Source organism: Xenopus tropicalis, chromosome 8, assembly GCF_000004195.4.
Source record: "Xenopus tropicalis strain Nigerian chromosome 8, UCB_Xtro_10.0, whole genome shotgun sequence".
Lineage (NCBI taxonomy): Eukaryota > Metazoa > Chordata > Amphibia > Anura > Pipidae > Xenopus > Xenopus tropicalis.
Window position 1 is genome coordinate 137048214 of NC_030684.2, and position 24868 is coordinate 137073081.

General features: G+C 43.2%; 1 long non-coding RNA gene across 1 annotated transcript in view; it reads right to left on the minus strand.

Moving 5' to 3' along the window:
* The window catches only part of LOC101731953, a 63171-nt gene that overhangs the window by 11473 nt on the left and 26830 nt on the right, over positions 1 to 24868 (minus strand). The window lies entirely within an intron of this gene.

A 24868-nucleotide genomic window follows, 5' to 3' on the forward strand; every position in this document is an offset into this window, starting at 1 on the left:
ACCTAATTAACTTAAACTTAAAGCCTAGAATTACTTTGAGTTACTCATTAATAGGAAACACCATCAATTCCCAGTATAGAGTAGGGGTGAGTGGGTTACCTGTTGGTGCAAGGTAAATGCACTCTTCCACATAATTGCCTTCACTTCTAAGATAATCCATATAACTATTATAGCTAGTGCCAGCATTGGTATACAAGGTTACATAGTTACATAGTAAGTTGGGTTGAAAAAAGACATACGTCCATCACGTTCAACCATAATGCCTATATATAACCTGCCTAACTACTAGTTGATCCAGAGGAAGGCAAAAAACCCCATCTGAAGCCTCTCTAATTTGCCGCAGAGAGGAAAGATTGGCTTTTATAATGAAGTAACAGGCAAAGTGGCACATATGAAATTTAGAAACAACTTGTTACTCCACCAACTCCACCATGTTGCTATGTGCATAGGACTTTATGAAACACTACCCTCCAACAGAGCACTGCTTTCCAGTGGCATATTCCAGTAGTACACCTTGTAAAAATATAATAAGGTATAGGATCCATTATTCATAAACCCACTATCCAGAAAGCTCTGAATTACAGAAAAGCCACCCCCCCATACACCCTACACCTTTTCTGTAATGATAAACCAATACCTTGTACTTGATTCCAACTAAGATATAATTACCCCTTATTGGGGCAGAACAGCCCTATTGGGTTTATTTAATGGTTAAATGATTCCCTTTTCTCTGTAATAATAAAACAGTACCTGTACTTGATCCCAACTAAGATATAATTACCCCTTATTGGGGCAGAACAGCCCTATTGGGTTTATTTAATGGTTAAATGATTCCCTTTTCTCTGTAATAATAAAACAGTACCTGTACTTGATTCCAACTAAGATATAATTACTCCTTATTGGAGGCAGAACAATCCTGTTTAGTTGACATTTAAATTATTGTTTGTAGACTTAAGATATGGAGAGGGCTGATGCCCTCCTGGTGCCTTCAGAGTCACTTGGTGCAAAGCTTTCAGAATTGTAGCTTACTGTGCTATACAGTACTAGGTATTATTATGCAAAGGGAATTTATTTTATTAGGAAAACAGTGTCCCTGAGGCAGCAGTACGCTAGTTTGACTGGCGGCAAAAAATAGTCCCCAAGGCAGCAACGTGCTAGTTGGCCTGCCGGGAAAAAATAGTCCCGAGGCAGCAACGTGCTAGTTGGCCTGCCGGGAAAAAATAGTCCCCGAGGCAGCAACGCACTAGTTGGCCTGCCGGGAAAAAATAGTCCCCGAGGCAGCAACGTGCTAGTTGGCCTGCCGGGAAAAAATAGTCCCCGAGGCAGCAACGCGCTAGTTGGCCTGCCGGGAAAAAATAGTCCCCGAGGCAGCAACGTGCTAGTTGGCCTGCCGGGAAAAAATAGTCCGGGGCAGCAACGCGATAGTTGGACTGCCGGGAAAAAATAGTCCCCGGGGCAGCAACGTGCTAGTTGGCCTGCCGGGAAAAAATAGTCCCCGAGGCAGCAACGTGCTAGTTGGCCTGCCGGGAAAAAATAGTCCGGGGCAGCAACGCGATAATTGGCCTGCCGGGAAAAAATAGTCCCCGGGGCAGCAACGTGCTAGTTGGACTGCCGGGAAAAAATAGTCCCCGTGGCAGCAACGCGCTAGTTGGACTGCCGGGAAAAAATAGTCCCCGAGGCAGCAACGCGCTGGTTGGACTGCCGGGAAAGAAATAATCCTTAAGGCAGCAATGTGATAGTTGGGCTGCCGGTATACTGTAGAAAGAAGGAGTAGATAAATATGGGTGGGATACCAAATAGCACGCTATAGGGATCCTTTATTTTGTGAATGTGGAATCCCAAAGCAGTAATGTGGTAGTTGGACTGCCAGGACACTGTAGGGTGATGGAGTACCCCAGGGAAATGTATAGCATGGCCTGTAGCAATACTGAAAGCTGCACCCTAAGCAAAGAGAATAGTAAAGAGATGAAATCAGATGCCCTTTTTGGCCAGGAAATGTGGGGGTCAGAGCACAAAATGTCTATAGGGGACATGGATATGCAGAAAGCGCAACACAACAATCAAGAAGCACCTTTCAATACCTGTTAACACAGTATATCAGATACCAATGTCATTCAAAGCCTTGAGCAGAACAATAACATCAATATTAAAGAGCTTATAAGGGAGGCAACACTATTAGTAGTTCAGACTATGCCAAACACTGGCTAATAGGCAACTGATTATTAAGGAATGCTCGGCTAGTGAATGGAGACCCAACATGGGATATAAATATAAAGACCCATGTACTGATACAAGGTACATGTGGCCAGGGCATTATAACATTGATGGCTTGCTACTAATGTAGTATAGATCTGTGAGCCTTGTTTATTTCTACAAAGGGATACAATGTGGGGAGGTTGTGTTATTGAGTGGTGCTATTCCATGTTTTTGGTGGATCTACAAATAAAGGTACATCGGCAAAATTCCTTTTTAAGGTTAAATGTTATATCCAAGTGCAGAGTACAGCTGTGGGAAATAATATTGCTACAATGTGCACACCCACAGAAGGAAAATCAGATTCCTATACAAAATATTTCACATCCACCCACTGGCAATAATCAGTGGTATAAAAACAGTGCCCCCCCCCTACAGAGTAGGTAAGACAGCAACTGGGGAAGCAGGATTTCTAAAAACCATAGAAAAACAGACCCCACAGTCCAGACCCCCTGTCCCCTGCACCTCTCCTGCAACTGCTTCCTCTATACTTACACCACTGGCAATCATTCTATGCACCACACCAGTAGTTATAGTTGACCCCAGAGTAGCCAATTAGAGGACATCACTAAGTAACAAACCCGTAGTGTGTACAAAGGGCAAAGTCAATTAAAAGTAGTGTTTATAGGGTTACCCACACCCGTTGGCAAAAGACAAATGCACACTGAATCCAGTGAGTGCAGCCCTAGCCATCTTAGTGCATGGTAGGCTCTGCTAGGGGTCACTTAAATGACTTGGCATAGATGAGATTAAGACAGTAAAGACAATTAAGCATCAACTTGGCACCAAAATAGTGCCCCTTTTCTATACATTTAAAACAGCTTTAAACCCCAAAGAATGCAAAGTGTAGCCCTGATATCCCCAGTATCCCTGTATAACCAACCCTCTCCATCACTGTGCAAGTGTTTGTTCCAACTCAATACAGTAAATGAATTTGGCATTCTTGTAAAGTCCTTAAACGGACGGTCTATTTAATATGAAACAGTCTTGCTCAGCATCAGTGGGGAGACAGTCCAGAGACACCCCCACAATCCTGGGGGGCACTTTACAGTAGGAGAAATAATGCCTGCATATTATCTCAGAACTGTGGAGGAAGGTATCAATGTTTTCCCTGCAGTCATCAAATGAGGGGAAGGCAGAGTTAGTTGGACCATAGGGTGGGTTTTTCTGAAGCAGGGGTACCCTTGGGGTAGTTTTGTATCAGTGAGCGAGAGAGGGTGCTCCCCACGTGCCCTTCTTAAATTGTCAGTTCCAGTAACCCAGGGCTATGTAAAGTTATAGGTTTTATTGAATGAGCAATTGTAATTGAAGAAAATAACTAAAGAAACGAATTTGTCCCATTACAAGACATAATAGGAGCTTATTTCCCAGGGCTCAGTGGCACAGAGTGACAGGGTCACAGTCCAGCAACTCACACAGTATGTAATAGCGCCACTTTTTAACATCCAGTCCAGGCATTCATAGCAAGTGTGAGGGGAAATTAAACCAACGTTGCTTAAAGATTCCTTAGGATTCATTTAAAGAGAAATTCACTTCCACAATGAATGTATTGCCTTCAGGCCAATCCAGCAAAAGCAACTCCCAGCAGCTTGGTGTTCCCCTGATAAGAATGAGTAGGAATGCTGTATCTGCAGCAATAATATTCATGGGATATACAGTAAGGCGAATGTCTCTCTGCATGGGACGCCCAACATTAACCTGCCTCAGCCAATGGATAATAACTTAGTCCCCCAGGCAATACAGAGTATCCAGTAGTGCAGGGCAGTAGCTTATTTAGTCACTGACAAAGCTCCGTGCAGGTTATTAACTCCCAAATCTACAGCTGATGTGACCACTTGTTTGATTAAGCCACAGAACAGTACATAGAGCAGTACATATGAAAAGATGTGAACTGTATAAAGCTATAAAGTCAGGTACTGAGCCAATGATGAGAGTCTCTCACAGCATCCAAAACCCTGTGTTGTAGGATAAGGAGAGACAAATCTGAGGTTCTAATGTGTATCCTGACTGACAGGCCACAGTTCCATCACATTAACGGCACTGAGAGCAAATTCTCTCTCCATTTACATGGTAAATTTGCCAAGACTTTCTTTATCCTGGGTGGTAAATCTTACAGTTTCCCCACTTTTTTCTACAGTGGCACTGACACCAGTACTAACCCCAGGGTTAAAGGTACAGGCTTAATCCAACCAGTTATACACCCTGCTGTTACACTTTGGTGCAAAGTAGCCTCCTGTTCCCATGATTCTGGCTAGGGCTGTAATCAAAAGGCCAGGCCTTAATTATACTTTCCTTTTTGTACTGGGTTTTCAGCCCCATAACCTCCAAAATAAGGGAAAGCCTAAAACCAGTATTACTTTATGCATTTGGGTTTCACCGCCCCCACCTCATGAAAGATACATAGTACTGCAGGGGGTTCAGTTGGAGCCATAGCAGTGGGATATTTCTTAGCATTCTCATGTATGCGCATTAACCCATGCATTGCCCTTTTTGATTACTGTGATCCAAATGGTTGGCATGTACTAGACTGGCCACACTACCAGAGTCTAGCAAAGCATTAACACTGCAACCTTATATATTTATTTATACATTTAGTTTTAGAAACAGTCTCTGCAGAACACAAAGGCCAAGCAAATAATGAATGTGCCTGGCTGCAGCACATTCCACTGGTTCAGTTGAAGGGGTACAAGTTGCCGCTATATGTGTGAGTTCACGACACCACCAACCCTGTAACTGATCCTAGTCCCAGGATGGAGGCCTTGGTTTGTTTACGTGCCCCTTTATTAACAGGAACAGTCTTTCCTGGCTGTACCAGACATCTTACTATTCCTGTAGAGGTGCATCCTGAAGTAAATCCTCTGTACCTTGGTTCCACTAAGCTGACCAACTGTTCTTTATCTTTGGGGTATCCTTGCCCAACCCAGTGCTGGATCTTAGGAAGAGACCTGATGTAGTTGGCTAGTGCCACTCTCTCAATGATCTGGCCAGGAGCTGATTTCTCAGACTGTAGCCATGTCATTTTTCCATCATTTACAGCATGAATTAGATCATACATCTTTGATGTCGCTGGAAAGTCAGTATTAAAAGCCCAAATTATGCCCACCATGGGTCTGTGTAGTCATATTAACTCCGGCCATGATAGGGGATTGCTTTTAGTCTGACACAGTCCTTGGCATCCTGTTCAGTAAGACAATAGTAGGCCTTTTGGGGCTCAGCAGTTAGTGGTGTAATCACCTTTGCAGACTACCCTATTGGTTACATTTCTACCTCAGTGTTATCTGAGGGGGCCATCTTGTGTAGCGCTTTGTGAGCAGTTATCGGTGCCAGGACTAGGGCTGAACCACCCTGTAGTTTTTAGCCACGGTCTGATGGCATTGACCCAAAGCAGTGTTACTGTCGGCACTTTTAGTTCAGTCATTAGGAGTCTATTGGTTTCCTACTAGCTTTGCTGTTGCATAGCCATGGCTTCCTCCTGCTCTCTGGCGATTGCCATTAGTTTGCTACACAGGTAACTCTTATACAGGTGTCTGTTTCTCTAGGAACACTGTCTCTTTAAGAATGTGCCCACCTCCCCACACCATATGTGGAAACTCACTCTAATGGCAGCGTTTCTCCAAAAAAATACGTTTCAGCAACACATAACATATCAAAATGGAAGTTCATTCCTCAGAATCCCTAATAGATTCACTGGGCATCTGCATTATTATAAAACCTGCTCCTTGTCAGCCCCTCACACACTAATGGGGGGAAATGACTTCATAAACCCACAGCTACTCAGCTCAGTGTCGTCTCCTCAGGAGATTCAAAACTCACTGCACCAGCAAATCCCCTACTTCCTGCTTCCTGGGAAGAGAGCTCCCCAGCCCCTCCCCTTTTCCCTCATCAGCCATTACACATAGTAACATAGTAAGTTGGGTTGAAAAAAGACACACGTCCATCACGTTCAACCATAATGCCTATATCTAACACAGCTCTTGTTATTCTCCTCATCTGCTGCTTCTCACAGAGAGGGGTTTTCCAGTCACAAACTCAAGTACTACTGACAATAGGGCACTGTAAGTGCAATATAATCTTATTAGTCACGTTGTTGTACGGAGACCAATGATATATAAATGCCCCATTGGAGTACAACACCATACACCATACATTTATTACACCGGTAGGCAGTGTAGGTCTCACGTATAATGAGGGGCCTTGACGTGGCACGTGAGCTTACATATTTTGGCCAAAGTATGGTACCAGAAGCCCATCTTTTAAAAAAATATATTTATACAGATACGGTGCTTAGAAGCTGAATGTTCCCTTGGAAGAGGCCATTCCTAACAGATAACTCATAAACAGAGGCTTCAATAGGCTGAAACTTCGCACCGATAATTATTTTTTTCCTCTTGATGTCAGACCGAGTGCTGCCAATTGTGCCACTCTGCCTTTAGCGTAGAGGAATTGCTCGTAGGAGCACCTCCGTTACCTGGGCTTTCCACACTAGAGCTTGTTGCTGGGGGGATAATGATTTTAACTGCCCCAGAGATTTCATACAGCAATATGTGTAGGACTCACATGTAATAAGAGGCCTCGATAAGGCCCACAAGCTTATATACTTTGGCCAAAGTATGGTACTAACACCTCATTTTTTGTAACAAGAATTTATATATTTTTACCAAGACGGACACTGTGCATTGGCAACCATTTTCTTTCACTTTATATTTAGGCTGTAACCAGAGATATCCACTTGAATGAGTGGCCTCACAGGGGGGGTCAGCATCCTGCTAAGAAGGTAGGCGAGGCCTATTGGGATTCTCCCAGTGACATCACTGCGCATACGCTCAAGGCCCATCTTGTGGCACTGAATGGTCACTGCGCATGAGTGAGGGGAGTACAGGGGAGGGGGTTCTAAACCAGGGAAATCCGGGAGAGCTGACAGGTATGTGAAAGCCAGTGGCTCCTCTCCTATAATTCTTCTTTGTGCCAGTATGGGCTTCCCCAGCCATCTGGTGGCAAACAGCAGCGATCAAAATGTTCCCTTCCACTTATCTTTCCTTGTAATCTTATTCAATGTAAAGAGCTTTAGCTGCTGGGGTGATTTACAGACCTTCACTAAAATGCACTCGCTGGAATATGTTCTGTATGTGCTTCAGACATGGCTGTTCCCATTAAATATCATTAATGTTGATGCCAGGTGAAAAGGGACATTTTGCCTGATGCTGCTGTTCACCTAATAAAAGACTGGGGCACTATGTGTCTATGGTTCACTTGACTTCACTTCATTACTGGCTATTTATATTTGGGGCAGAGGTTTTCTAGACACTTGGATCAAAACATACTACCACAAATGTTTCACCGAAATGGCACGTGGCAATCACCAATGCACACCCTGGCTCCTAATTCAGGATAGTAGCACTGGTGCTCAGCAATAAAGGGAGACAGCACCCCCATGGAATCATTGCAGTAAAGAGAAATGCAGAACACAGGATAACTGCAAAATGGGGACAAGCTGCTGTTTATTAAAGCTATACATACAAGCCTTATGGGGGGTGTGCCCCCCAAACATTATGGCTTTTATTTTGCAGTGTGCCCTGTGTTCCAGCATTTCTCTTCATTGCAGTGATTCAACAATATACTGTGTGCTTAACCCAATGGGTACAAACTGCACCTTGATCATCAGCCAAAAAAATGAATGGTAACATGTATCGTATCACCATAGCAATTTTTGGTAATTGCCTTTAGAAAAATACATAGAAGAGCCCGATTACTCCAGAAAAATTGTTACATAGAAACTTGAAACCAAGACACTAAAGAGACTAAAGCTGTGGCAATATCAGCGTATGCCATAAACTTTATTAAGAATTAACAATAACAGACTAAGTACACCCCAGCTGTGGCCCCAACTCCTATTGGCCATTGATGCCCATCACACAGGCAGGCCCGGATTTGTGGAGAGGCCACAGAGGCCCGGGCCTAGGGCGGCAGAAGCTTAGGGGCGGCATGCCACCCCACCACAAGTTTGGCTCCCATACGGAGCAGTTGGGACCTCTCCCCACTGCTCCGTATGGGAGTTTAAAGGAGCACACGGGGGGGGGGGAACAACAGGGGTGGCCTTGGGGCGCCCAGAAGAGAAATCCGGCCCTGCACTTACCCTAGTGACCAGGCAATGGTTTCAGTGGCAGATTGGAATAGAGATTCTAGTGGACTGAAATGTTCTTTACTGTGAATGTTTATATATAACAACTATGCTGTTGTTACTAAATGGGCTTCTAACATCCGTTTATACCCGTACCATGTAAGGAACCACAACAATGAGGAAAAGACGCTGAAATATTTTTAAAAAAAAACTATTACAGAAAACATGGAATAAAAACCTGAGAATAGTCTGGGGGTTCCCTCTGGTTCATGTTCTTGATCTAGAAAACAAGAGTTAGGTTAGGTATCGTGAATGAGTGTTTAAAATGACTTATTTTCAGGTATGGGACCTGTTATCCAGAATGTTTGGGACCTGGGGTTTTCCAGATAAGGGATCTTTCCGTAATTTGGATATCCATAACTTAAGTCTAGGCTTGTTTTGCCTCCAATAAGGATTCATTATTTTTTAGTTGGGATCAAGTACAGGTACTGTTTTATTATTACAGAGAAAAGGGAATCATTTAACCATTAAATAAACCCAATAGGGCTGTTCTGCCCCCAATAAGGGGTAATTATATCTTAGTTGGGATCGAGTACAGGTACTGTTTTATTATTACAGAGAAAAGGGAATCATTTAACCATTAAATAAACCCAATAGGGCTGTTCTGCCCCCAATAAGGGGTAATTATATCTTAGTTGGGATCAAGTACAGGTACTGTTTTATTATTACAGAGAAAAGGGAATCATTTAAACAGGGACCTTTGGGGCTTAAATTAAATGTATTCAGTAGTCTGCTTTGTACGAACAGACTGTGCTCTTAATGGCAATTCTATATGTTTAGACCAAAACATCAATGTCACAATAATTTTGTTTTCTTTTTTCAATTCCTGTGCGTGCTTATTCTATATATAGATATATGTATGAATAATGTGGGGATTACAAAAATAATTCAGAGTTTTGCTTAAAAATCACACAAACCCTCTGTATAAATATTCTCTTTAGTGTTTTCAAAAAGAGCCAAATGGAAAGTGCTGTTGGCACACAGGCCGATACCTGGGGGGAAGAATAACTAGGAACTTGGAACAGACCTAAATATCGATATTTTAGTCAATTTGTTACCACTGTCTCTAACTGCGCGGTTACTAACCCCACACGGAATTACACCCAGCCTTCCTGTTATTTGGTCTCTTCTGAATACATTTTCTAGGAAAACTGAGACTAAAAGTTTTGTTTTTTATCAAGACATAATGTATTAATCTAAGTTTTAACCTCAGCCTATATATATATATATATATATTTTTTTTTTAAAGAGCGTGATATAAAGAATAGTTATAAATAACAAATTTAAAAAAAATCAAAGCATTTCTATTCTCGTTGTATTTAAAAATCCAAATTTTGTCTAGTTCTGGCAAAAAAAATCTTTATTTCCTGCAGGAGACTGTAGTGTTTGTTTTTTTGTAAAAGAAAGTGAGAGAAAAAACAGGGATTGAAAAAGAAAAAAAAAATTATTGTAAAATCAACATTTTGGTCTAAACTGAAACGTTGATTTCACAACCAAAAGATTTTTCCTTTTTTTAATTCCTGTGCATGCTGGTTTCTTCCTATAGTTTCTAGATAGATAGATAGATAGATAGATAGATAGATAGATAGATAGATAGATAGATAGATAGATATAATACAGAGATAGATAGATATAATACAGAGATAGATAGATAGATATAATACAGAGATAGATAGATATAATACAGAGATAGATAGATATAATACAGAGATAGATAGATAGATAGATATAATACAGAGATAGACAGAGGATGGAGATAGATATAATACATAGATAGACGGATAGGGGATGGGAATATATAGAGATAGATATAATACATAGAGGATGAACATAGATAGAGATAGATAGATATAATACAAAGATAGATAGAGGATGGAGATATATAGAGATAGACAGATATAATACAGAGATAGATAGGGGATGGAGATATACAGAGATAGACAGATATAATACAGAGATAGATAGGGGATGGAGATATACAGAGATAGACAGATATAATACAGAGATAGATAGGGGATGGAGATATACAGAGATAGACAGATATAATACAGAGATTGATAGGGGATGGAGATATATAGAGACAGATATAATACAGAGATAGATAGGGGATGGAGATATACAGAGATAGACAGATATAATACAGAGATAGATAGGGGATGGAGATATACAGAGATAGACAGATATAATACAGAGATAGATAGGGGATGGAGATATACAGAGATAGACAGATATAATACAGAGATTGATAGGGGATGGAGATATATAGAGACAGATATAATACAGAGATAGATAGGGGATGGAGATATACAGAGATAGAAAGATATAATACAGAGATAGATAGGGGATGGAGATATACAGAGATAGACAGATATAATACAGAGATAGATAGGGGATGGAGATATACAGAGATAGACAGATATAATACAGAGATTGATAGGGGATGGAGATATATAGAGACAGATATAATACAGAGATAGATAGGGGATGGAGATATACAGAGATAGACAGATATAATACAGAGATAGATAGGGGATGGAGATATACAGAGATAGACAGATATAATACAGAGATAGATAGGGATGGAGATATAAAATAGACAGAATAATACAGAGATTGATAGGGATGGAGATATATAGAGACAGATATAATACAGAGATAGATAGGGGGAATTGGAGATAATACAGAGATAGACAGATATAATACAGAGATAGATAGGGGATGGAGATATACAGAGTAGACAGATATAATACAGAGATGGATAGGGGATGGGAGATATTACAGAGATAGACAGATATAATACAGAGATAATAGGGGATGGAGATATACAGAGATAGACAGATATAATACAGAGATTGATAGGGATGGAGATATATAGAGACAGATATAATACAGAGATAGATAGGGGATGGAGATATACAGAGAGACAGATATAATACAGAGATAGATAGGGGATGGAGATATACAGAGATAGACAGATATAATACAGAGATAGATAGGGGATGGAGATATACAGAGATAGACAGATATAATACAGAGATTGATAGGGGATGGAGATATATAGAGACAGATATAATACAGAGATAGATAGGGGATGGAGATATACAGAGATAGAAAGATATAATACAGAGATAGATAGGGGATGGAGATATACAGAGATAGACAGATATAATACAGAGATAGATAGGGGATGGAGATATACAGAGATAGACAGATATAATACAGAGATTGATAGGGGATGGAGATATATAGAGACAGATATAATACAGAGATAGATAGGGGATGGAGATATACAGAGATAGACAGATATAATACAGAGATAGATAGGGGATGGAGATATACAGAGATAGACAGATATAATACAGAGATAGATAGGGGATGGAGATATACAGAGATAGACAGATATAATACAGAGATTGATAGGGGATGGAGATATATAGAGACAGATATAATACAGAGATAGATAGGGGATGGAGATATACAGAGATAGACAGATATAATACAGAGATAGATAGGGGATGGAGATATACAGAGACAGATATAATACAGAGATAGATAGGGGATGGAGATATACAGAGATAGACAGATATAATACAGAGATTGATAGGGGATGGAGATATATAGAGACAGATATAATACAGAGATAGATAGGGGATGGAGATATACAGAGATAGACAGATATAATACAGAGATAGATAGGGGATGGAGATATACAGAGATAGACAGATATAATACAGAGATAGATAGGGGATGGAGATATACAGAGATAGACAGATATAATACAGAGATTGATAGGGGATGGAGATATATAGAGACAGATATAATACAGAGATAGATAGGGGATGGAGATATACAGAGATAGAAAGATATAATACAGAGATAGATAGGGGATGGAGATATACAGAGATAGACAGATATAATACAGAGATAGATAGGGGATGGAGATATACAGAGATAGACAGATATAATACAGAGATTGATAGGGGATGGAGATATATAGAGACAGATATAATACAGAGATAGATAGGGGATGGAGATATACAGAGATAGACAGATATAATACAGAGATAGATGGGGATGGAGATATATAGAGATAGACAGATATAATTTATAAATTAATTTATACATATAAATATATATATATAATTTGGGGATTACAAAACTAATTCAGGGTCATACAAATCACACAAGCCCTCTGTATAAATATTCTCTTTAGTGTTAGAGCCAAATGGAAAGTGCTGTTACACTCCAACTCTTACACCGTAACTCTCTCACCCTAACTCTTACACCCTGCGGGACCCCCACATCAAACCTCCTTTTTGCTCCAAGGCCCAGTTCCAGTAGAACATGACTGGACTCCCTTTAACATGCTAAGAACATACTAATTACTGTTTTTCCATTTCCCAAGAACAATAAGTTATGGCTGCACTGCTTAGTGGGGATATGGAGCCCCGGGAGTAGACTTTTATTTGCAGTTTCCTATATTTACCAGCAGACACTGGGTACCTGGTGCTCTCTGGCAGATACACTGTGTGCCCTGAAATTGGGAAATGCCAAGTTTTTGTACTGAAAATATTTACTTGCCTTCCCTTGACTGGAGATATTCTAACCTATGGCACAGAGCACTGTGCCCCCCATGGCAATTAAGCCAAAAATAACAGCAGTTAAAAATGCCCAAGTCTGCCTGTCACTTACAGTAGAGATCTATGGGAAATGCAGTGGCTAAAGCACGTGGCACCTTGTATTATGTATATTCCCCTGTACCTGTCATCCTACTGCCCCTGAGCTACCAGTAATACAGGGCTAGGATCTGAGAGATGGTTACCCCCAGAGATAGCAATGATATACAAATTACCCCAAACAGACCAATATTCTGCCGTCAGTTCTTTGTAGCAAATCACTTATACAAATGATCATAATTCAGTGCAAGCAAATTGTGTGATTCCCTAGGACAGATGAAGGGGCACCTCTCTCATTGAACTCAAACTACAGGAATTTTAGCAATATAGAAACCATCTTAGAGGCCCCAAGTCAAGTGCTAGAAGTAAATTAATTAGATTAAATAAATCAGTTTGTAATATACCCCAGTCAGCAATATTCACATACCAGCCACCCCTCCCCTTTTGTAAAAAATCAGGTAGCTTTTCCTTACCCAGCATGGGTGCCATCTTGGCAGATCTGGCTGTCCCAGTTCTTCCTAAACTCTGTTATAGGCATGAACAGCACAGTGGGATAGTGGTGAGGCCAATATGGCACCATGACAGGGTAAGAAAAGGATGCCCAGCCAGTTCCTTACAGAAGCACCAGTGTATCAGTGGAAGCTAGCCAATGGGGCTGCTTGGCGGGTGTCTTACAAATTACTGACTTCCTTTAAAATAATATTGATGTTTCTTTCTTGACCAACCAGATAAAGACAAAGGGTAACTGATTCTGAGCGTGTCTTGTGAAATGATTCCATTGGTCCTGGGAGTAAAGCTGGCCAAACATGCACCAATATAATTGCACAATACTATGTCTCAGACGACTTTCAGATCGTGCATGGGCTCCGAACTTTTGTCCCGATAATTGTTGTAACACGGTGATTGGTCCTTTAGTCGATTGGACAGGTTAGAAAATTTTAGTCGGATGATAAAATCTGTGCATGTTTTGTGTATGGGATGATATCCTTGGGGGACATACAGTGCTGGGGCATCACTTTCATACGATTGGTGTCTGCCAATTATTTGTCATTTTTAGGACTTTATCCTATAAGATGACTAAAATCTGAATGTGTATGGCCAGCTTAATAAATACACTTGACTGGGCAAGTGTAATGCTTCTTACCTCTTCTGCCCTGTATTGTATCTTTGAGTCTCGCTACTTGCAGTGGGGCTGTGTGGGCGATGAGATGGGTGCGGCCATAGTGGGCGTAGAGATGGGTGTGGGCAATTTGGGTGTAGATACAAGTGTGGCCGCAGCAGGTGCAGAGATCAGTGCGGGAGTAGACACAGGTGTGGCCGGAGCGGGTGTAGAGACAGATGAGGCTGTAGATACACGTGAGGCTGGAGCAGGAGAAGAAATGGGTGCAGCCAGAGCGGGAGTAGAGATGGGTGTGGGCGAAGTGACAGTTGCGGCCGGAGCAGGCAAAGAGATGGGGACAGAGACAGGTGTGGGCCTAGACACAGATGTTGCCTGAGATGCGTCCAGTCCAGGCGTAGAGACAGATGCGGCCGGAGTGGGTGTAGAGACAGATGCGACTGGAGCAGGTGTAGAAACACGTAAGGCTGGAGCAGAATTAGATACAGGTGAGGCCGGAGCAGTCAAACAGATAGGTGCGGTCATAGTGGGTGTAGAGAGGGGTGTGGGCGTAGACACAGGTGTGGCTGAAGTGGGCATAGAGACAAGTGCGGCAGAGCAGGAGAAGAGATGGGTGCGACCATAGTAGGCATAGAGACTACACGTAGACACAGGTGTGGCTGGAGCGGGCATAAATACAGATGAGGCCAGTCCGGGCTGAGAGACAGATGCGGGCGGAGTGGGCTTAGATACAGGTGCAGCTGGAGCAGCCGCAGAGTTGTGGGTGCGGGTGTAGAGATGCATGTGGGCGAAGTGGGTGTAGACACAGGTGAGGCTGGAGCAGGCGTAGAGACAGGTGCGGCCAGAGCAGGCGAATAGATAGGTGTGGCCATAACGGGCGTAGAGACGGGTGTGGGCATAGACACAGGTGTGGCTGGAGTGGGTGTAGAGCCAAGTGCGGTGGAGCAGGCGAAGAGATGGGTGCCGCCATAGCAGGCGTAGAGACAGATGCAGCCATAGCGGGGAGTTGAGACAGATGCAGCCAAAGTGGGCGTATACACAGGTGAGGCTGGAGCAGGCGAAGAGATGGGTGCGGCCATAGTGGCTGTAGAGACGGGTGTGGGCATAGACACAGGTGTGGCCGGATCGGGCGTAGAGATGGGTGTGGCCATAGCGGGTGTAGAGATGGGTAGAGACAGATGCGGCCATTCCACATGAAGAGACTGATGCGGCCATTCCAGGTGAAGAGACAGATGCCGGCCATTCCAGGTGAAGAGACAGATGCGGCCATTCCAGGTGAAGAGACAGATGCGGCCATGCCAGGTGAAGAGACAGATGCAGCCATGCCAGGTGAAGAGACAGATGCGGCCATTCCAGGTGAAGAGACAGATGCGGCCATTCCAGGTGAAGAGACAGATGCGGCCATTTCAGGTGAAGAGACAGATGCGGCCATGCCAGGTGAAGAGACAGATGCGGCCATGCAAGGTGAAGAGACAGATGCGGCCATGCAAGGTGAAGAGACAGATGCGGCCATTCCAGGTGAAGAGACAGATGCGGCCATTCCAGGACCCTATGAAAAGATAATAACCTGACTGACCATCTATTCAATTAACAACCGTACGGCTTGGGGAATGGAACTGTTGTACCACCGACAATTTGCAATTGGTCTTCATATTTTATCATTTGTAGTTTTTTTAGTTAATTCATTTTTAGTTCTGCAGCTCTGCAGTTTGGACTTTCAGCGTCTATTTGGTTGCTAGAGTCAAAGTTACCTTAGCAACCAGGGAATGGTTTGGATGAGAGACTGGTAAATGAATAGGAGAGGGGCTGAATAGAAAGATAAGTAATATAAAGTAACAATAACAATAAAGCTGGAGCCTCACAGAGCAATAGTGTTTGGCTGCCGGGGTCAGTGACCCCCATTTGAAAGCTGCAAAGAGTTTGAAGAAGGAAGAAAATAATTTAAAAACTAGGTGAAATAGGTAATAAAGACCAATTGAAAAGTTGCTTAGAATTATTAATTCTATAACATGCTAAAAGCTAATTTTAACTGTCCATTGTGGAGAAAATCCAAATGATCATTATTACATTTTAAAAATAGAATATTATTATTATTATATTATTATTATTATTATATTGGCACAATCTAAAATGATTTGGGGTAAATGGATGGGAATCGAAGCCCAGCATTGGGCTTATTTATCAGTTTTTAAGTTTGTGAATTCGAGTTTGTGCTCACTTATATTTTGAGTTGCGTTCCGGCGGTTCCATGCCTCGCGTCGGATAATTATTATGAGATTTGGCATTCTTACTCACATTCTATCCGCACATAAGGACATATTCAGAGTTGCCATAGCAACCCATCAACAAATGAGCCTCCATAAAATTTGTTCTAAACCTGCAAAGGCAGTTCCTTTGGGATCCCCATTGTGCACTTGTTTGTAGCATCATGGTTCCCTATGGTTCATTTTACAGCTTTTTTACCACCTCAATTTTACTTTTCCTGATTTTTAGTTTTCCCTCCATTTCCCCTTCCATTTTTTGTGGTCCCACCCATATACTATATATAATACATATATATATATATATGTTACTTTGTATGTCCAATGTATGAAACCCACTTATTGTACAGCGCTGCGGGATATGTTGGCGCTTTATAAATAAATTATATTAATAATAATATATATATATATATATAATGTCGCAGAAATCGGCACTCACCAGTTCAAAGGGCAACGGCTGGGTGCTAACCCAAAACATGCATCCAAGATATAGAAAGCACTCATAGCATCAGTGTCCAATCGATCAACTATTTATTGAGACATACTATCATGGTATATATTTATTGATAGTATGTCTCAATTAATGGTTGATTCGATTGGACACTGATGCTGTGAGTGCTTTCTATATCTTGGATATATATATATATAAACTATAAAGATAGATTCCGCACTCACAGGACTTCGCTGTGTCCACAGTTCCACGTCACAATAAATTACCACTTTTATTTAAGTCCTGTGAGTGCGGAATCTGCTCTATTGCACCCAGGCACATTAGCTCCAGAATTATACATGAGTGCCTGTATTATATATATACTGTATATAATACATTTCTCTGAATTTACATTTGCCCCGGATTTTACACAATTTTTTCTGGTCCACTAAAAAAAAGTAAAATCGGGGTTCTACTATATATCGAATATGTTGCCTAATTCTGCATCCTTAAGTCCTTTTTACTCTTCCCAAATAGAGTTTATTACAGCGGCACACAGTTGGATATATGACATATACACAAGCCCCAATTCATGAAAGGATTTTATCTGGCATTTTGTTGCTAGAGGAAATTATGAGATGGTTAAGGGGGTGATGCCACTGGTCTATTAACAACAGAACTGGTATATGACGTATATGGCATAGGTTATCAATCCCAATATAAAGGGGTATAAATGGGGGAGGGATTGCAAGCTCAGTGGCCCAGAGGATCTGCTGTTTGAGGGGTCACTGCACAATGGCAAATGCAGGAATTGAGGGCTGTGTGTGGGACAGATGGGGTGACGTTATAAAACTCATTGGATTGGGAAAGTATGAGTAGGGAGGGTGTCCAGAGGGATGTTGCCAGAGGAGATGTTGCACAGACGCATGTTGCACAGACGACATGTTGCACAGACGACATGTTGCACAGACGACATGTTGCAACGACAGTTGCACGACATGTTGCACAGACGACATGTTGCACAGACGACATGTTGCACAGACGACATGTTGCACAGACGACATGTTGCACAGACGACATGTTGCACAGACGACATGTGCACAGACGACATGTTGCACAGACGACATGTTGCACAGACGACATGTTGCACAGACGACATGTTGCACAGACGACATGTTGCACAGACGACATGTTGCACAGACGACATGTTGCACAGACGACATGTTGCACAGACGACATGTTGCACAGACGACATGTTGAACAGACGAATGTTGCACAGACGACATGTTGCACAGAGGAGATGTTGCACAGACGAGATGTTGCACAGAGGAGATGTTGAACAGAGGAGATGTTGAACAGAGGAGATGTTGAACAGAGGAGATGTTGAACAGAGGAGATGTTGCACAGAGGAGATGTTGCAAAGACGACATGTTGCACAGAGGAGGAGATGTTGCACAGAGGAGGAGATGTTGCACAGACGACATGTTGCACAGACGACATGTTGCACAGACGACATGTTGCACAGACGACATGTTGCACAGACGACATGTTGCACAGACGACATGTTGCACAGACGACATGTTGCACAGACGACATGTTGCACAGACGACATGTTGCACAGACGACATGTTGCACAGACGACATGTTGCACAGACGACATGTTGCACAGACGACATGTTGCACAGACGACATGTTGCACAGACGACATGTTGCACAGACGACATGTTGCACAGACGACATGTTGCACAGACGACATGTTGCACAGACGACATGTTGCACAGACGACATGTTGCACAGACGACATGTTGCACAGACGACATGTTGCACAGACGACATGTTGCACAGACGACATGTTGCACAGACGACATGTTGCACAGACGACATGTTGCACAGACGACATGTTGCACAGACGACATGTTGCACAGACGAGATGTTGCACAGAGGATGTTGCACAGAGGAGATGTTGCACAGAGGAGATGTTGCACAGAGGAGATGTTGCACAGAGGAGATGTTGCACAGAGGAGATGTTGCACAGAGGAGATGTTGCACAGAGGAGATGTTGCACAGACGACATGTTGCACAGACGACATGTTGCACAGACGACATGTTGCACAGACGACATGTTGCACAGACGACATGTTGCACAGACGACATGTTGCACAGACGACATGTTGCACAGACGACATGTTGCACAGACGACATGTTGCACAGACGACATGTTGCACAGACGACATGTTGCACAGACGACATGTTGCACAGACGACATGTTGCACAGACGACATGTTGCACAGAGGAGATGTTGCACAGACGACATGTTGCACAGACGACATGTTGCACAGACGACATGTTGCACAGACGACATGTTGCACAGAGGAGATGTTGCACAGACGACATGTTGCACAGAGGAGATGTTGCACAGAGGAGATGTTGCACAGACGACATGTTGCACAGAGGAGATGTTGCACAGACGACATGTTGCACAGACGACATGTTGCACAGAGGAGATGTTGCACAGAGGAGATGTTGCACAGACGACATGTTGCACAGAGGAGATGTTGCACAGAGGAGATGTTGCACAGACGACATGTTGCACAGACATGTTGCACAGAGGAGATGTTGCACAGAGGAGATGTTGCACAGAGGAGATGTTGCACAGAGGAGATGTTGCACAGAGGAGATGTTGCACAGACGACATGTTGCACAGAGGAGATGTTGCACAGAGGAGATGTTGCACAGACGACATGTTGCACAGAGGAGATGTTGCACAGAGGAGATGTTGCACAGAGGAGATGTTGCACAGAGGAGATGTTGCACAGAGGAGATGTTGCACAGAGGAGATGATCCCGGGAGTTGAACCAATGCTGCTTAATGGGAAAGCCAAATCTGTATCCCTGGGGCACAGTCATCTGTCCTATTCATTTAATATACACCATCTGCTGGTGAGGGCGGAAACTGGAGATGGAGCCTTGTGTTGTTGCACAATACTTACACTTGAATGGACCCAGCCTTTTACTGGTTTCCTCTGTAGATATGACAATATCCCTGGGTACTTTACTAGGGAACTGCTTTTTTACTCGGAGGACCGGGTGAATATGGAAAAATAGGATGAATATCTAAAGCTAGCCAAGTGTAGTAACTACAGCTTTACTCAGTACAGGTATGGGATCCCTTATCCGGAAACCCGTTATCCAGAAAGCTCAGAATTAAGGCCCATAGACTCCATTTTAATCAAATAATTCAGAATTTTTAAACTGATTTCCTTTTTCTCTGTAATAATAAAACAGTACCTGTACTTGATCCCAACTAAGATATAATTACCCCTTATTGGGGGCAGAACAGCCCTATTGGGTTTATTTAATGGTTAAATGATTCCCTTTTCTCTGTAATAATAAAACAGTACCTGTACTTGATCCCAACTAAGATATAATTACCCCTTATTGGGGCAGAACAGCCCTATTGAGTTTATTTCATGGTTAAATGATTCCCTTTTCTCTGTAATAATAAAACAGTACCTGTACTTGATCCCAACTAAGATATAATTACCCCTTATTGGGGGCAGAACAGCCCTATTGGGTTTATTTCATGGTTAAATGATTCCCTTTTCTCTGTAATAATAAAACAGTACCTGTACTTGATCCCAACTAAGATATAATTACCCCTTATTGGGGGCAGAACAGCCCTATTGGGTTTATTTCATGGTTAAATGATTCCCTTTTCTCTGTAATAATAAAACAGTACCTGTACTTGATCCCAACTAAGATATAATTACTCCTTATTGGGGGCAGAACAGCCCTATTGGGTTTATTTCATGGTTAAATGATTCCCTTTTCTCTGTAATAATAAAACAGTACCTGTACTTGATCCCAACTAAGATATAATGACCCCTTATTGGGGGCAGAACAGTCCTATTGGGTTTATTTAATGGTTAAATGATTCCCTGCTGGGGCAATTAACCGCCCACCCCCTAGAAAAGTCATAGCACCCCATTCCCGAATAAGCCACACAGTTTGACACCTCATTCATGGGTCTACAACAAACGGTGCGGGACTCAGTCAAAGTTGGTCTCAATGTTAAGTCTATGTGCGAATAATTGCCCCCTGCTGGGGCAATTAACCGCCCACCCCTCAGAAAAGTCATAGCACCCCATTCCCGAATAAGCCGCACAGTTTGACACCTCATTCATGGGTCTACGACAAACTAGTTATTTGCCAAAATCCCCATAATAAGTCAATGAGGCAAATTTGGGGACCTCTCTTGCCCCGGCGGTAAAACTTATACCCTTGTGAGGGGTATCTTCACACAGGTTGCAAACCTCTTCAAATGTGGTAAATTTCACGTTTCTAAACAATTCCCTCTCTGTGCTACAATCCCTCAAAGTTGGCCTCAATGTTAAGTCAATGGGATTTTTACACCTCATTCATGGGTCTACGACAAACGGTAATTAATTGCCCCCTGCAGGGGCAATTAACCGCCCACCCCTCAGAAAAGTCATAGCACCCCATTCCCGAATAAGCCGCACAGTTTGACACCTCATTCATGGGTCTACGACAAACTAGTTATTTGCCAAAATCCCCATAATAAGTCAATGAGGCAAATTTGGGGACCTCTCTTGCCCCGGCGGTAAAACTTATACCCTTGTGAGGGGTATCTTCACACAGGTTGCAAACCTCTTCAAATGTGGTAAATTTCACGTTTCTAAACAATTCCCTCTCTGTGCTACAATCCCTCAAAGTTGGCCTCAATGTTAAGTCAATGGGATTTTTACACCTCATTCATGGGTCTACGACAAACGGTAATTAATTGCCCCCTGCAGGGGCAATTAACCGCCCACCCCTTAGAAAAGTCATAGCACCCCATTCCTGAATAGGCCGCACGATTTGACACCTCACTCATGGGTCTATGACAAACGGTGCGGGACTAGTTACGTACCGAACTTTTGTATGGAAGAAGAAGAAGAAGAAGAAGAAGAAAAAGAAAAATAAGTCTGTGAGATAACAGTAGTGATGCTTTGCATCGCAAGCACCACTAACTAGAGAGGTACATTTCCTGAAGAAAATGTGAGTGGTGCTTGCCGTGGCAAAATATTACAATGTTTCTTTCAGTTCTCTGTGACAATTGCCCCTGCTGGGGCAATTAACCACCCACCCCTCAGAAAAGTCATAGCACCCCATTCCCGAATAAGCCACACGGTTTGACACCTCATTCATGGGACTACAACAAACGGTGGTTAATTGCCCCTGCTGGGGCAATTAACCGCCCACCCCTCAGAAAGGTCATAGCACCTAATTCCCGAATAAGCCGCACAGTTTGACACCTCATTCATGGGTCTACGACAAATGGTGGTTAATTGCCCCCTGCTGGGGCAATTAACCGCCCACCCCTCAGAAAGGTCATAGCACCCCATTCCCGAATAAGCGGCACGGTTTGAAACCTCATTCATGGGTCTATGACAAACGGTGGTTAATTGCCCCCTGCTGGGGCAATTAACCGCCCACCCCCTAGAAAAGTCATAGCACCCGATTCCCGAATAAGCCGCACAGTTTGACACCTCATTCATGGGTCTATGACAAACGGTGGTTAATTGCCCCCTGCTGGGGCAATTAACTGCCCACCCCTCAGAAAAGTCATAGCACCCCATTCCCGAATAAGCCACACAGTTTGACACCTCACTCATGGGTCTACGACAAATGGTGGTTAATTGCCCCCTGCTGGGGCAATTAACCGCCCACCCCTCACAAAAGTCATAGCACCCCATTCCCGAATAAGCCGCACGGTTTGACACCTCATTCATGGGTCTACGACAAACGGTGGTTAATTGCCCCTGCTGGGGCAATTAACTGCCCACCCCCTAGAAAAGTCATAGCACCCCATTCCCGAATAAGCCGCATGGTTTGACACCTCATTCATGGGTCTACGACAAACGGTGGTTAATTGCCCCCTGCTGGGGCAATTAACCGCCCACCCCTCAGAAAGGTCATAGCACCCCATTCCCGAATAAGCCGCATGGTTTGACACCTCCCTCATGGGTCTACAACAAACGGTTGTTAATTGCCCCCTGCTGGGGCAATTAACCGCCCACCCCTCAGAAAGGTCATAGCACCTAATTACCAAATAAGCCGCACGGTTTGACACCTCATTCATGGGTCTACGACAAATGGTGGTTAATTGCCCCCTGCTGGGGCAATTAACCGCCCACCCCTAGAAAAGTCATAGCACCCGTTTCCCGAATAAGCCGCACAGTTTGACACCTCATTCATGGGTCTACGACAAACGGTAATTAATTGCCCCCTGCTGGGGCAATTAACCGCCCACCCCTCACAAAAGTCATAGCACCCCATTCCCGAATAAGCCGCACGGTTTGACACCTCCCTCATGGGTCTACGACAAACGGTGGTTAATTGCCCACCCCTCAGAAAAGTCATAGCACTCCATTCCCGAATAGGCCGCACAGTTTGACACCTCATTCATGGGTCTACGACAAACGGTGGTTAATTGCCCCCTGCTGGGGCAATTAACCGCCCACCCCCTAGAAAAGTCATAGCACCCCATTCCCGAATAGGCAGCACGGTTTGACACCTCATTCATGGGTCTACGACAAACGGTGGTTAATTGCCCCCTGCTGGGGCAATTAACTGCCCACCCCTCAGAAAAGTCACAGCACCCCATTCCCAAATGGGTCTACGACAAATGGTGCGGGACTCAAAGTTGCTCAAAGTCAAAGTTGGTCTCAATGTTAAGTCTATGGGCGGATAATTGCCCCCTGCTGGCAAAGGAAAGGCAGAGGGAGGTGCCAGAGCTGGCAGGATAGACACACAGAGAGAGATCATATCAGGGGATTTGGGTTGCTATGGGAACGCTATGAATGCATGTCAGTAGGTGGGATGTAGATATAATGTTTGTATTGAATAAAGAGAGCTGGTTTGTAAGGAATGAAGGAGCCAGTGTCCCAGCCCTGCCATTCCCCAGCTCCCAACTGCCATTTGTGCCCCTGCCAGTATGAGGGAGAAGCCCTGTGCCCAACTGACATTTCAAATGCAGCCTGATGGGCAGCTGTCTGTGTCAAGGTGGGGGGTCTGCACTTGTTTCCCACTTTCTCTCTCTTTGTGACATCACAGACAGTCTGCACTTGTTTCCCACTTTCTCTCTCTTTGTGACATCACAGACAGTCTGCACTTGTTTCCCAGTTTCGCTCTCGCTCTGTGACATCACAGACAGTCTGCACTTGTTTCCCAGTTTCTCTCTTTGTGACATCACAGACAGTCTGCACTTGTTTCCCAGTTTCTCTCTCACTATGAGACATCACAGACAGAGTTGGTAAGAGAGCTGGCAGGGCACACTCAGCTGCAGGAAACTTTCTGTAGTCACCAAGTTGTACGGGGGCCGCGATTCCTGAATGAATGGTGACGGGGAGATGGGGGTCTGTACCTGAATGATGTGCTGTGTAAGCGCCTATGTGAGTATTTGCCTTGTAATCTTCATGCAGCTGCAGAGCATTTCGATGGGCAGTCACACACAGGTAAGATGTGTATGCTCAGTGCTACCTCCCTTCTATTGTACAGTGATGTGTAATATTATAATAATAATAATAATAATAATAATAGGTGTTATTATGCTACACTGCTGTATTAACAAGAACATGTTTTACTGCTGCTATTCAGAAGGATATTAGAACTGGTTGTGGGGTCTTGTACTGTTATATGATCTGCTCAGTGCCTGATAATATCCTTATGAATGATAGCTGGGGATGTTATCCACTATATATGCTTATTTCCTAATGCTTCCAAACCCTTTACAATCACCTGTTTCCCAAATATAAAACCAACTACTGCTCCTTTGGTGGCGCCTTCCCTACTGATGCCTAGAAGGTTCCACTCCCCACATCTGTGCGCTGCCATTTCTCATGTATTACCTACAGCTCATGTATTATTCTTTAGCATTTATGTTTGCCCTTCA